Genomic DNA, 14,526 nt, shown 5'->3' with positions numbered 1-14,526 from the left:
GCCGCCAGTGGCTCCCACTAACAACCATAGTTAAATTGTTTTTTTTTACAGGTGGGGTGTGATATATATATATATATATTCATCAAATGTTTCATCAAATACTTTTGCATGCAAAATCCGATCCTGCATTTTGCTAATTCCTACCCTCTGATGAGAAGGAAAGTATTTCTTTGAAACTCCGCGGATTAAGGACTATCCACTTATCAAGTGTTTCCTTTTCAGATTAAATGTTTTTAACTCTTTTTCAAAGTGTTTTTTAACATGTTTTATTAACTGTTTGCATATATATATATATATATATATATATATATATATATATATATATATATATATATATAGTAATTTATAAAATATATATGGCGATTAAGCTACACTGAATATTCAGCGTTTCATCCAATCTAGGATTCGTCAGGCTTAAGCCTGACGAATCCTAGAGTGGATGAAATAGTGTAGCTTAATCGGCATATATATTTTATAAATTACTAACTAGCTCTACCTACATATTGAGCACTTTTGAAGTAAATACTTAAAGCTTTACGCATAAATCTATACTTTCGTATATTAATTTTAATGAAGTAGTTTTATATATATATATATATATATATATATATATATATATATATATATATATATATATATATATATATATATATATATATATTTAAAGGAGATTAGAACAGCAGGCTAAAGAGCAGAGTGTATTTTAATGTAATAGTAAAATCACTAATGTAATTAAAATACAAGAAAAACAGTGCTCGTTGTAATGCAGATATATAATAAGCTCAATAGGCATATATATCCTAGAGGTATTTTAATATTTAGTAAGATGATTGATAATTTATAATTAAAATTAAAAATTAAAAATCGGTTTCATAAGGAGGAACAAAACAAAATCAATAAATTGTACGATCGTTTCGGAAACGGTGTTTTTATTGAGATAAACACTAAGTCATGGACAATAATTTTAACATACAGTTTTTTTAAACAAAGTCTCCTCATTAACAAAGATATTGGGTGGGTTTTTTTAAAGACACCAAAAATAAACCTAGCATTTTTTTAAGTAAGACAGATGTATCTGGAAAATATTTAAATATAAAGGAAAATATTCTTTTTTTGATGTTGATAAACAAAGTAAGATAAATTGAAAATAAAAATTAGAATAAAATCACGAAGTTAAATTGGGTTTAAATGTAAGGTTAAAATAAGATGTTTTAAGAAAATTTAACAAAGATATATATATATATATATATATATATATATATATATATATATATATATATATGATAACCCTTCCATTAGATTGATCTGCCCAGCTATCTCTGACTTGGGCGCGGTAAGCAAAAACATCTTAGATAGAATTATCCCCTCTATTAAAGAAAAAGTTAGCTTTCCCCTTTGGCAAAATTCGAATTCTGTAATTAATTGGTTTGTTTGCCTTAAAAATAAACACCTCCTTAACTTCATAACCTTTGACATCAACAATTATTATAAATCAATTTCACCGTTCCTCTTAAATAAGGCTCTAATCTTTGCTAAAAGAAATTCTGACTTAACTCATTTGGAAATTAAATTAATTCTCCTAGCCAGAAAATCCCTTATACAATTTAACAATAAGTTTTGGACTAGAAAAGATACGCCTAATAATTTTGACATCTTAATGGGTGCTTCTGACTCTGCTGAAGTTACAGATTTAGTGGGACTCTTCTTACTGAAAGAACTTAAATACCACTTTAAACATATCCAAGGGGGCCTTTATAGAGACGATGCTCTATTTACAACAACAGCCAGGCCAAGAGAGTACAATAATACAATTAAAAAATTACATAACTTTTTTAATAATTTTGGCCTTTCTATAATTTTGAACCAAATAAAAAAACTTCAGATTTTCTAGACATTACACTTAATCTTAATACTGAAACTTGCAGCCCCTATCATAAACCCAACCTTACGCTTTTATAAGTCCATAAATCTTCTAACCACCACAATTCAATTATAAAATCGATAGTACCATCCATCTCTAGACGAATTTCTACGCTCTCAGCCGATAAAAAAACCTTTAATCAAAATGCTACTTTCTTCAATAATGCCTTAAGAAATTCAGGATACAATGAAAAGATTCAATATAACCATTATGCTCCACCTGTATGCCGTCTTAAATCTGTAATCACACACAATATGACTCGCAAGAAACCAGTTCAAATAACAAGATCTGCTGCTATCAATAGCAATGGTCCACTCCACAAATATAATCCGAACCAACATGCTAATCGTAATACTTCTAACCCACCCTGTCACACTAGGAGAAAGAAAAATATTTGGTTTAATCCTCCATTTAGCGTAAATGTTAAAACCAATATACCTAAAGAATTCTTCAATATTATAGAAAACTCTTTCAAATAACAAAGGAACAACAAACATAATTGCAAAAAACCCTTGTTCAAAATTATTGGCACGGCTTTGTTTTTTCTTTTAGTATCAGTATAATATCAATCAATTTCCGGTTTACGTGCTTCCTGAACTTTTTTATAGCCATATTATGCTTGTTTAACGCTAATTCAGTGAATAATTTTTTTCAGATAATTTTTAGATAGCGATTTATTTAAACTATTATAAGTGACTAAATTATAATTTTCAATCGCCATGGTTAAAACTAAGGAACACAGCGAAGACGTCAGGAAGCTTGTTGTAGCATGCCATACCAATGGGGAGGGCTATGATAAGATTTCAAAGAAGCTAAACCTTCCCAAATCCACTGTTAGAGCCATAATAAACAAGTTCAAATCGCAAGGCCACGTTATGAGTTTAGAGGGTAGAGGGAGAAAAAGGATTCTTTCCCCAAGAGATGAACGGAAAATTGTTCGACAAGTAAAACAAAACCCAAGGATCTCTGTTGGGGAGATTGTTGATGAACAGAGCACCTCTGGAGTGAATGTATCTCGACATACAGTTGGTAGAGTTTTGAAGAGAGCTGGTTTAAAAGCATGTCGTCCGAGAAAGACTCCCTTATTGAAGCCTATGCACCTGAAAGCAAGGCTAGCCTTTGCAAAACGTCATATTGATAAAGATGTTGCATTCTGGAAACGTGTTCTATGGACTGACGAAACGAAAATAGAGTTATTTGGCCATAATAAAGTGTCTTATATTTACAGAAAATCTGGCGAAGCTTTCCTGCCTAAGAACACCATACCCACAGTGAAGCACGGTGGAGGCAGTTTGATGTTTTGGGGATCCTTTGCTGCCTCTGGACCAGGGCGACTTGTTAAGGTCACAGGTAGCATAAAAAAGGAAGATTATGTTAAAATATTGGATGAAAACCTGAAAGACTCTGCTAAAGAGCTCTCACTTGGTCGTCGTTGGTGGTTCATCCAAAGCATTCGGCTAAACTGACTAAGAAATGGCTTGAGGACAATCATATTAATGTTTTGGAGTGGCCATCACAAAGCCCAGACCTTAATCCAATTGAAAATTTATGGAGAACATTAAAATTGAGGGTAATGCAAAGGAAGCCTAAGAATCTTATTCAATTGGAGGATTATTGTCAGGAAGAGTGGGCTAAAATTACTACTGAAGAGTGCAACAACTTGGTTGTAAACTATGAAAAGCGACTGAGGAAGGTAATCAAGGCCAAAGGCTATACAATTGATTATTAAATAAATCGTGCCAATAATTTTGAACAAGGGTTTTTTGCAATTATGTTTGTTGTTCCTTTGTTATTTATTTTTTCTAAAATCCGATTGCTGCATCGGAAAGGCCAGTTAAAAATACATAATATACTTTGTTATTTTCTTTAATTTAATCCCTTTTTTAGAATTTATTAGACAAAATTTAACTTTTATTTTACCGTGCCAATAAATATGATCATCACTGTATATACAGGGTTTTTTTTTTAAATTTTAAATTTTTTAATTTTTATTTTTAATTTATTTACTTTCATTTTTTTTATATAATAGACGCTCCATTTCATAAGCCATTTATTTGTTCTGGTTCTTAACTTAATTCTGGGACTTTCACGTGCATATCTAAGTTGACCTAATTATTAACGCTAACTTTCGCGCTTTTTGTCTGGGTCAGTTTGACCTTGCTTTTCAAATTTAAACTTTCACCGCTTTTCCGTTTTTTTTTGTTTTTTTTTAAACCTTAATTTACTTGATTCCTCCAGCCTTGACAGTGCTTTTTCTTTTAATGATTTGGAATTTATTCCATTGGCGATTTTTTCCAAGGAACTCTGCCTTTTGGATCATTTTAGACCATTTGGAACTTACCCATTGGATTGGAAATTTTTAATTTGACCGTTTTGGATTTTACCATTCTTGGATTTTTCACCCTTCACCGGACTATTCATTCATGTGAAATCTTTTTATCATTTTTTCTTTTACCACCTATTCCCCTTACCTCACCATTTTTTGTACCAAGTAAGATCTGTGACCTACTTGTAGTTTCATTAAATACTTTTACATGCAAAATCCGATCCCGCATTTTGCTAATTCCTGCCCTCTGATGAGAAGGAGAGTATTTCTTCGAAACTCCGCGGATTAAGGACTATCCACTTATCTTGTGCTTCCTTTTTAAAATTAAATATGTTCTTAACTCTTTTTCAAGAGATATCTTTTAACATGTTTTATTAATCATTTGTTCATATATATATATATATAGAAGCTAGAAATAACATTAAGAAAGAAATAGCAACAGCTAAAAGAGAATTTACGGAAACCACTAAAAAGCGCATCGAAGCACAAAAACTAGGAACTCGAGACTTCTGGAAAATCTACAACAGTGTAGTAAATAATGGGAAATCAACAATCCCCCCACTAACCAACAATCACGAGGTTGTCTCCTCAGCAACTGACAAGGCTAACATGCTTGCCAGTCGGTTTGCCTCAAACTCCACACTGGACCCTTCCAACCACCCCCTACCTGACTTTCCTATGCGGACAGACGCCACACTGAAAACCACCCCTGCTCAGGTGCATGCTATCATAAAAAACCTTGACACCTCAAAAGCATGTGGACCCGATCTTATCCCAGCTGTGCTATTAAAAAAGTGCTCAGCCGAAGTAGCTCCAGTTCTCTCCAAACTCTACAACAAATGCCTTAATGAAGCATGCTTTCCGGGCTGTTGGAAAACTGCTTCTGTTGTACCAGTATTCAAGAATTCTGGCGAAAGGACAGACCCATCAAATTATCGCCCCATTAGCTCCTCCCACTTTTTGCCAAAATATTTGAGACCATAATTAACCATGCTCTAGTCCATCATCTTACAGATGCTAAACTACTGACTGTCAAACAATATGGATTTAGACAAGCCCGTTCCACAGCAGACATCCTAACTGTGATCTCTGAACGTATATACCATTCACTGGACAAAGCGGGGGAGGGCAGAGCGGTAGCTCTAGATATATCTAAGGCTTTTGACAGGGTATGGTATGAGGGTCTCCTCAGTAAAATCAGATCATACGGTATCACTGGTAGAATACTTAACATAATTAAATCCTTCTTAGATAAGAGAAAAATCCAGGTTGTCCTCGACGGTCATATCTAAACAATATGATATAAATGCGGAGGTGCCCCAGGGTTCTATCCTTGGACCTCTATTGTTCCTGATATTCATAAATGACCTCCCCGACTACATTGCCTTTGAGATGGGTATATATGCTGATGACACTACACTCTATGGCAGGCACGACAGGAAGACGAATGAACACATTTCTAAAGAAATGACAGAAACACTAGAGGAAGACCTCCAATCTGTAGTGGAATGGGGACAAAAGTGGTTGGTCGCGTTCAATACTGCCAAGACTAAACTAGTTTCATTCAATAATTACAAGAAACCCTCTCTACCACCCATAACAATGGCCAACGACTCTTTATCTGAGAGTCCATCTTTCAAACTCCTTGGCCTAACGTTCACAGGAAACATGAGTTGGAACAATTACATTGAAGGCATTGCCAGGGCCGCTGCAAGAAAGGTGGGCTCTCTCTACCGTGCTAGAAAACTACTAACACCCGAAAGTATCCTGTACCTCTATAAGGCCACCATTTGCCCATGTATGGAGTATTGTTGTCACATCTGGGCTGGTGCATCTGCTACTAGTCTCTCGCTCCTTGACAAGGTTCAAAAGAGAGTTGCAAACCTGATAGGCCCTGAACTGGCATCTAAGCTTCAGCCTCTGTCCCATCGACGAAATGTTGCATCCCTCTGCCTTTTCTACAAGTATTTTAGTGGTGAATGCTCTGACGAACTGCAAGCACTTGTGCCCCCACGACGTGAGCACCCTCAACAAACCCGACAGGCAGCTGAATCCCACCCCCACACTGTAGAGATCCCTAGATGTAAAAGATCTTTTTACTCCAATAGTTTCTTCCCTAGAACCGCTAGACTCTGGAATTCCATTCCAGGTCCCTGCTTCCCCAACAGTACTGACGTGCAGAAGTTCAAGTGTAATGTGAACCGACACCTTGCTGCCCAAATCCCTACATAGTACCCCAGTAGTTGTTGCCCTGACAGTAGCCCTCTACACCAAAGTGGCAATTTGCCTTGTTTGGGGTGAAAATGTAATAAAAAAAAAATTTAAAAAAATAAAAATATATATATATATAAATATATATATACCTTATAATGGTTCGCCTTTTAAATTTCGTAAGTATCATCGTCAAAGCATTCATTTGGATGGTAAATGTAGCTTATAAATGCTTGAAAATGTTGAAATGTACAAATTTTCAAAGGGAACGCCAATGGAATAATATTATCAGTTTGAATTCGTTAGTAACGCCGAATTTGAAATTTAATAAGATATTTCAAAAACAGAGGGAGATAATCATATTCGGCCAGGAAAATAAATAATTTAACTGATTAAAGGGAGATAACCACTAATTATTTATGTTGCTTTTTTTAAAATAATAAGTGAATCTTATTAGTAGTAATTAAATAAAAATAATAATATTTTTAATAGCAATTATAATATTTATTTATGGAACTTAATAAAAATAGTAATATATAAGAATTAAAATTAAATAGATATTTAAATAAAATAGAAAATTATGGTAAAAATATCAGATAAACTAATAATAATAATAATAATCCAAACTATAATAATAAAGTTATTAATTTATAAGTTATTAATTTACTAATGTATAAATTATTATAAATTTTAAGATAGATTATTAATAAGAAAATTTTAATGACTTATGGTGGTTTATATTTGTCCATGTCTTAGTGTCTATCTCAATAAAAACATTGTTTCCGAAACGATCGTACAATTTATTGATTTTGTTTTGTTCCTTCTTATGAAACCAGTTTAAAATTTTTAATTTTAATCATAAATTATCAATCATCTTACTTAATATATATATATATATATATATATATATATATATATATATATATATATATATATATACTAGCAAAAGTACCCGTCGTTGACTGGGTTCAAAAATAGCCTACAGAAATTGGACTCTGATTTATGAAAGTATGATAGGTTATGAAAAGGAAGAGTTGTAAATTTGGGTTGAATTTGGGGGTATCAAACCAAAGCAAAATATGAAAATAAAAATAAAATAGATAAAACCCCATAATTTATTATACCATACCTGTTCACACTGAAACACTTATCACAATATTCTGTGGATCTATATTAAAAAACCTTGTTAAACTTTGTGACATTTCCATTCTATGGAGGTCAGGTGCAAACGAACACCCCATAATTTTATTATACCATATTTCTTCAAACTGAAACATAATTATCAAAGTATACTTACGCAGATAGATATGAAAAGTCTTTATTAAAGTTTGTGCCTATTTCCATTCTATGGAGGCCAGGCAGGAACGCAGACCCCACAATTTTATTATACCATCCCTATTTAAGTTAAAACATACTTATCAAAGTATTCTGATGTACATCTATATTAAAAACACTTGTAAACGTTTTTTTTTTAATTTTTAGATTTTTTATTTCCATACTTTGTGGACCAGGCGTGAATGCAGACCCCACAATTTTAATGACCCACCGTTCTGCCAGATCAAACATACCCATTCCTGTGTCTCGATACATCTTCTATTATTATATGTAAACAGTTTTTTAAAATAGTCAACCATATAGGAGCCTATTCGTGACCACACACACACACACACACACACACACACACACACACACACACACACACAGAAATTCAGCTTTATCTTATAAAGATATATATATATATATATTATTTTATTTTATCAACAATTCCTTTCTGTTGCAAGTTAAGAATATAATTGTCTATAATACCAACTCAAATATAATCTCAGCTCAATGAATTTTCAAAAGAGTTTTCAGAGCATATATACGTAAATTGAATAAAATCACAACCTACATGAATAGAAATTCACTTTTTTGGCATTAAGCTCTTACAGCTGTTTCGTGAAAGGATAGACAATTACCTCTCGTCCATAGAACTGTAAATCTTCCAGTCAGTCACTCCTCAGAGACGCTTACAACTATTCCCAACAAGTTTTTCAATCCGTTGTGAACACGTTTATTTTTTCCTTCCATATCAAATGGAGCTCGTATTGATACTTAGTTTTTAGTTTCGTACAACCCTTACAGTCAAGAAAATCTTCCTATAACTTAGTTTTTAGCCTATTTTGGGGGCACTTAATATCCTTAAAAAGCGAGACTCCTTTAAAATAGTGCCCCCAAAATGGACGAGAGGTAATTGTCCATCCTTTCACGAGCAGCTGTAAGAGCTTAACGCCAAAATAAGTGAATTTCTATTCATGTAGTTTGTGATTTTATTCAATTTACGTATATATATATATATATATATATATATATATATATATATATATATATATATATATATTTCTGTGGAAATATGATTTTTCATATATATTTCACTTTTTATAGATACAGATCTTTAATTCAAGAAGCTCAATGTAATTACAAAGCATATAATGAATAAATGACAAAAGTCTACATTCTGAATTTCATGAAGTTGACCATCTAACAATTTATTCCTTTAATTTTGTTGACACTTACAATTCTTGACAGCAATTGTTTTGTAGCACAAAATTATTCATTTAATTATTATATCAATCAATGAATCTATTTTGCCTTTACTCTTCAGAAGAAATAGCAACTATCAATTCACCAAAAGAAAATAAAATGCATTTGGGTATGATTACAAAATAAAATGCATTTGGGTATGATTACAAAATCCAAAAATTGGAAGAGAATTACCTTATTGTTAGCTTACTTTATGCCACTAGTTCAAAATGGTGTAATGTAAGCTAAACTTTCGGATTTAGATTCTATTTAATAAATCCTTCGAGACAAAGACAGTAGACAGAGCAGAAGTCGAACGGTGACGAATGACATGATGTCACATTTTTTTCAGTGAAAGAAAAATAAGGTTTTCAGATCAGTTCTTTCAGTGAAAGCCATATAAACCAGAAACGACCAATAATGGAGAATAATCTAAGATGAATGTTACTTGGATGTCTGTCTGTCTGTGTCACTCATTACTTAAGTTAATAAGTAAAGTTAAAGAACTAAATGATCAGTCAAAATAACATTAATATCTCTCTCTTCCTCTCTATGGAGTTCATTCTCTCTAAATAAAACTGTAAAAAAAACTCAGTGAACATCTCCTTGTGTCATCCTTCTTCATGAAAAGGAGCAAAAAAAAAACGGCGATGAAGAGAAACGGGAAAGTTAGTAATAAAGAGAAAAAAGAAAAAATGTAATTATGCAGAATGTCCCTAGAATCTATGTGCAGTGTGCACACAAAATAAATTATAACTTTATTTCTATTTGCGATAGAAATAATTTTTATTTTAAATATTGCCTTTCATGTACTTAGTTTTTTATGTATAGATATGGAATAATTGTTCACTACAAAATTTGCAACATTTTTAGATAAGTAAAAAAAATATTTCTAAATTAGAAATTTCCTAACAGATGAATCTGGAGGGGTGGACAATTTATTGCCCTTTGCATTCACCAGATTTGCCTACATTAGTTTTCATGGCAACAATTGTGTGTGTAATTAAACCTAATTCCTTAGAAGATTTGAAAGCTAAACTAACTCATGTGATTTTAGTAAATTATTGTAAATCAGTTCACAAATGTTTTCATTATTGCTAATGGTGAAGGATATGCGAAAACCTAAAAATTTCAATAAAATCTTGGAAATTATAGATTTATTTATTTCTAATTCTTTTTATTGATTATTTCTATTGCAAATACAAATAAGCTATAATTTTTATAAGTGCACACGGATTTTATGGGCATCCTCTATTCATATCGGACATTTATTGCTGACTACTAAAAAAAAGACATAGAAAAAAATGAATGAATTAATGTTGTATAAAAAGAAGAGAGCGCAAAAATATTGTACAAAAACCATTTTATTAATGAACAATTTCTCATTCGTGTCTCTTTGCTTATTGTTCAATTTCACAACTGATCTTCCTGCACTTTTATGCCACACAAAACCAAAAAAGAACTTTATCGTATGGTCCTTCATCTCTCTCTCTCTCATTATTCTATAGAGTTACAACATTTCTCTAGTACATCAATAATAATAATAATAATAATAATAATAATAATAATAGAAAGAGATTTAAACAGTTCATAGAGAATAGTCTGATTATTATTATTAATATTAATAATAATATTTATAATAATAATAATAATAATAATAATAATAATAATAATAATAATAATAAGGAATACCTCAAGAGAACAAGAAAACTCCTGGAAACGAAATTATACAGCAGAAACCTAATAAAAGGTATAAATACATGGGCAGTATCACTAGTAAGATACTCTGGACAAAAGAAGAACTGAGGCAGCTTGATCAGAAGACCAGGAAACTCATGACCATGCACAATGCACTACACCTAAAGGGTGATGTGGACGGACTCTCTGTGAAAAGGAAAGATGGCAGGAGAGGACTGGTTTGCATAAAAGCTGTGTGAATGACACAAAACTAGAACTAGAAGAATACATAATGCAAAATACTGAAAGGATAATTATAGTAGCAAGAGACACGGAAAAAAACAACAAAACAGAAAATAAAGAGATAAAGGATAAAAGAAAATGGGAAGAGAAACAACTACATGGGAGATTCATAAGAGTGACGAAAGGTGAGAAAAACGAAAATACCTGGACATGGATGCAAAAAGGACATGTAAACCAAGAAACTGAAGCCCTAATAACTGCAGCACAAGATAATTCAATAAGAACAATCTACATCAAAGCAAAAATTGACAAAACACAAGAAAACAGCAAATGCAGACTCTGTGGACGAAAAGACGAAACGATAAACCATATAGTAAGCGAATGCAGCAAACTCGCCCAAAAGGAATACAAGAACAGGCTCGACCAAGTGGGGAGAGCAGTACATTGGGAATTATGCAAACAACTGCATCTCAAATGCACAGGCAAATGGTATTGAAGCTACATATCTACAAGTCCTCCATCTCCTGACCTATCCCTTCCTCATCACACCCCCTAAAAGATATGTCTTCACACACACACACATTCTTACTTTATATATAGATATATATATTACACATAAGGAAATACACCATATGATGTTCTCATTTTATATTTTGTTGACTGAAAATTGACAGAGTGGTTTGGTAGGGAAATGTACACACGCACATACACACGCACATACACACAGAGACAATTTCACTTTTATAGATGTATAGAAGATATGCAACTATAAATTTGAGGTTTTTTATGCTCTGACATTGATATTAAAAGCCTACTTGTTCTATTTAAAAATTGTTGTTTAGTTATCTCCCACTGCAAGAACTCAGACACTAGGGTCGGAAAGTGGGATTAAGAAGTCAGTGCCTCCAAGGAGGGGCATTCTGACCTGCAAAAAGTACCTAGGCAGCCCCATCGGCATTCCCCGGTAAGGACGCCTCAAGCGATTGACAATAAACCAACCCCTTCTGAAAGAAAGAGAGAAGGCAAAACCTGGGAGGGTGAACCTCCTAGAACTTTCACCACAAAATCGACAGGTCCAGATCATTACAGGAATGGTCTAATCTCGATTTTGCGGGCCAAGGATTAAAATCCCTAGCCAAGTTCTATTTCAAAATGATTAAAACGAACTTCTTAATATACTCAGTCATTGATATGTGAACAACTTCATCAAGGTTAACTAATTTACATATTCCTTTGAAAAATAAGACTTCATTAATTAATTATTCATTTTTATGGTTTCTTATTAGATGATAGGTTTCATTTAACTATTAAACTTAATTTTGTTCATGCATAGTTTTTACATTTTGCATAATTGCATAGAATTTAAGATGAAAACCTTCTAACCCGACGGACATAAGTGATCTTGTCTCTGTGTGAGCAAAATGTCTCTATCAAACTCCTCTCTGTATATTTAGTCTACAGACTTGAAACTTGATATATAGAGTATTTGGACTTCATAACACTTTCGATTTTGTTTTTAGCTTGTAAAAATAGCTACCAATGGATGAAAATTCAAAGAAAAACAATTGACTATGGCAGAAGTAAATCAACTATCTTCTGACCATGCATACATATACATTTTTAGCTTGAAATCGCTTAATTATTAGCCTTTTTTATCTATCTGACGATAGCTCAGACAATAATGACGAAAGTTGACACATTAAATAACAACTATGGCTGGAGCGCTGAATGTCTTCGTTTTGATTCTAGCTAATGGCACCAAAGTCATTTTTTTAAAACTTTTTGAAATCATCACTATATACATTATGAACAATACAATAATCAATAAAGAATTGCTTCTTTAATAATAAATACGAAATGTGCATACATTTAAATATATTTAAGCATATTTTATGACTGGGCAACATCGGGTGGCCTGTTAGTAACAGAATAAAAAAGCAAGCTCAATACTTTAGAAAATAAAATACATTATGAACAGCAGTTTAAATATTTATATTCTTTGTTTTTTAATAGGGCAATGAACAACACAAAAAACTGACATAAAAATAAATTTAAAATTTTTAAAGTAATTTTTATTTTTTGGACACAAAATATTTTGAAAGTTTTAATATTTTACACTGCCTGAAAGTACTTCCCTCAAGCTTCTAGGGTTACCATTCACAGACAACATGAATTGAAACAAATACATTGAGGCATTTGCTATGGCTGCTGTGAGGAAGGTGGGCTCTCTCTACTGTGCTAAGTTAGTACAACAGAAAATTAGGTAAAATCATCAAGTAGTTTCATTTTTAAATAAGAAATAAGGTACTTGCACAGTATTATAACCAAGAAATAAGGTACTTGTATAGTATAGTACCTGTATGAAAAAAACAAAGAAAATCTTATCTGTGACGTATATAAAAGTTATTAAAACCGAAAATCACATAAAATCATCGAGTAGTCTGACTTTTTAATAAGAAATAGGGTGCTTCTACAGTGTAGTACTCATATGAAAAAACAAATAAATTATGTACAGAAAAGTTAGCACAACAAAAAATTACATAAAATCATCAGGTAGTTTCATTTTTAAATAATAAATAAGGTACTTGTATAGTATTCACCCATGAAATAAGATACTTGTGTTACATGTCTGGCTGATGATCATCTAGCTATATAAAATGATTTTTTTTATGTCTGGCTGATGATCATCTAGCTATATAAAATGATTTTTTTTATGTCTGGCTGATGATCATCTAGCTATATAAAATGATTTTTTTTATGTCTGGCTGATGATCATCTAGCTATATAAAATGATTTTTTTTATGTCTGGCTGATGATCATCTAGCTATATAAAATGATTTTTTTTATGTCTGGCTGATGATCATCTAGCTATATAAAATGATTTTTTTTATGTCTGGCTGATGATCATCTAGCTATATAAAATGATTTTTTTTATGTCTGGCTGATGATCATCTAGCTATATAAAATGATTTTTTTTATGTCTGGCTGATGATCATCTAGCTATATAAAATGATTTTTTTTATGTCTGGCTGATGATCATCTAGCTATATAAAATGATTTTTTTATGTCTGGCTGATGATCATCTAGCTATATAAAATGATTTTTTTATGTCTGGCTGATGATCATCTAGCTATATAAAATGATTTTTTTTATGTCTGGCTGATGATCATCTAGCTATATAAAATGATTTTTTTATGTCTGGCTGATGATCATCTAGCTATATAAAATGATTTTTTTTATGTCTGGCTGATGATCATCTAGCTATATAAAATGAATTTTTATGTCTGCCTGATGATCATCTAGCTATATAAAATGATTTTTTTATGTCTGGCTGATGATCATCTAGCTATATAAAATGATTTTTTTATGTCTGGCTGATGATCATCTAGCTATATAAAATGATTTTTTTTATGTCTGGCTGATGATCATCTAGCTATATAAAATGATTTTTTTTATGTCTGGCTGATGATCATCTAGCTATATAAAATGATTTTTTTAATGTCTGGCTGATGATCATCTAGCTATATAAAATGATTTTTTTTATGTCTGGCTGATGATCATCTAGCTATATAAAATGATTTTTTTT

At 31.9% G+C, this 14,526-nt stretch overlaps 1 protein-coding gene across 8 annotated transcripts in view; it reads right to left on the bottom strand.

Moving 5' to 3' along the window:
* Positions 1-14,526, bottom strand: part of LOC145297921 (uncharacterized) — a 209,600-nt gene that overhangs the window by 91,367 nt on the left and 103,707 nt on the right. The window lies entirely within an intron of this gene.

The sequence above is a fragment of the Euprymna scolopes genome, chromosome 1 (assembly GCF_053919585.1).
Source record: "Euprymna scolopes isolate OS-2025 chromosome 1, ASM5391958v1, whole genome shotgun sequence".
Lineage (NCBI taxonomy): Eukaryota > Metazoa > Mollusca > Cephalopoda > Sepiida > Sepiolidae > Euprymna > Euprymna scolopes.
This window is presented reverse-complemented; position numbering and strand designations above follow the sequence as displayed.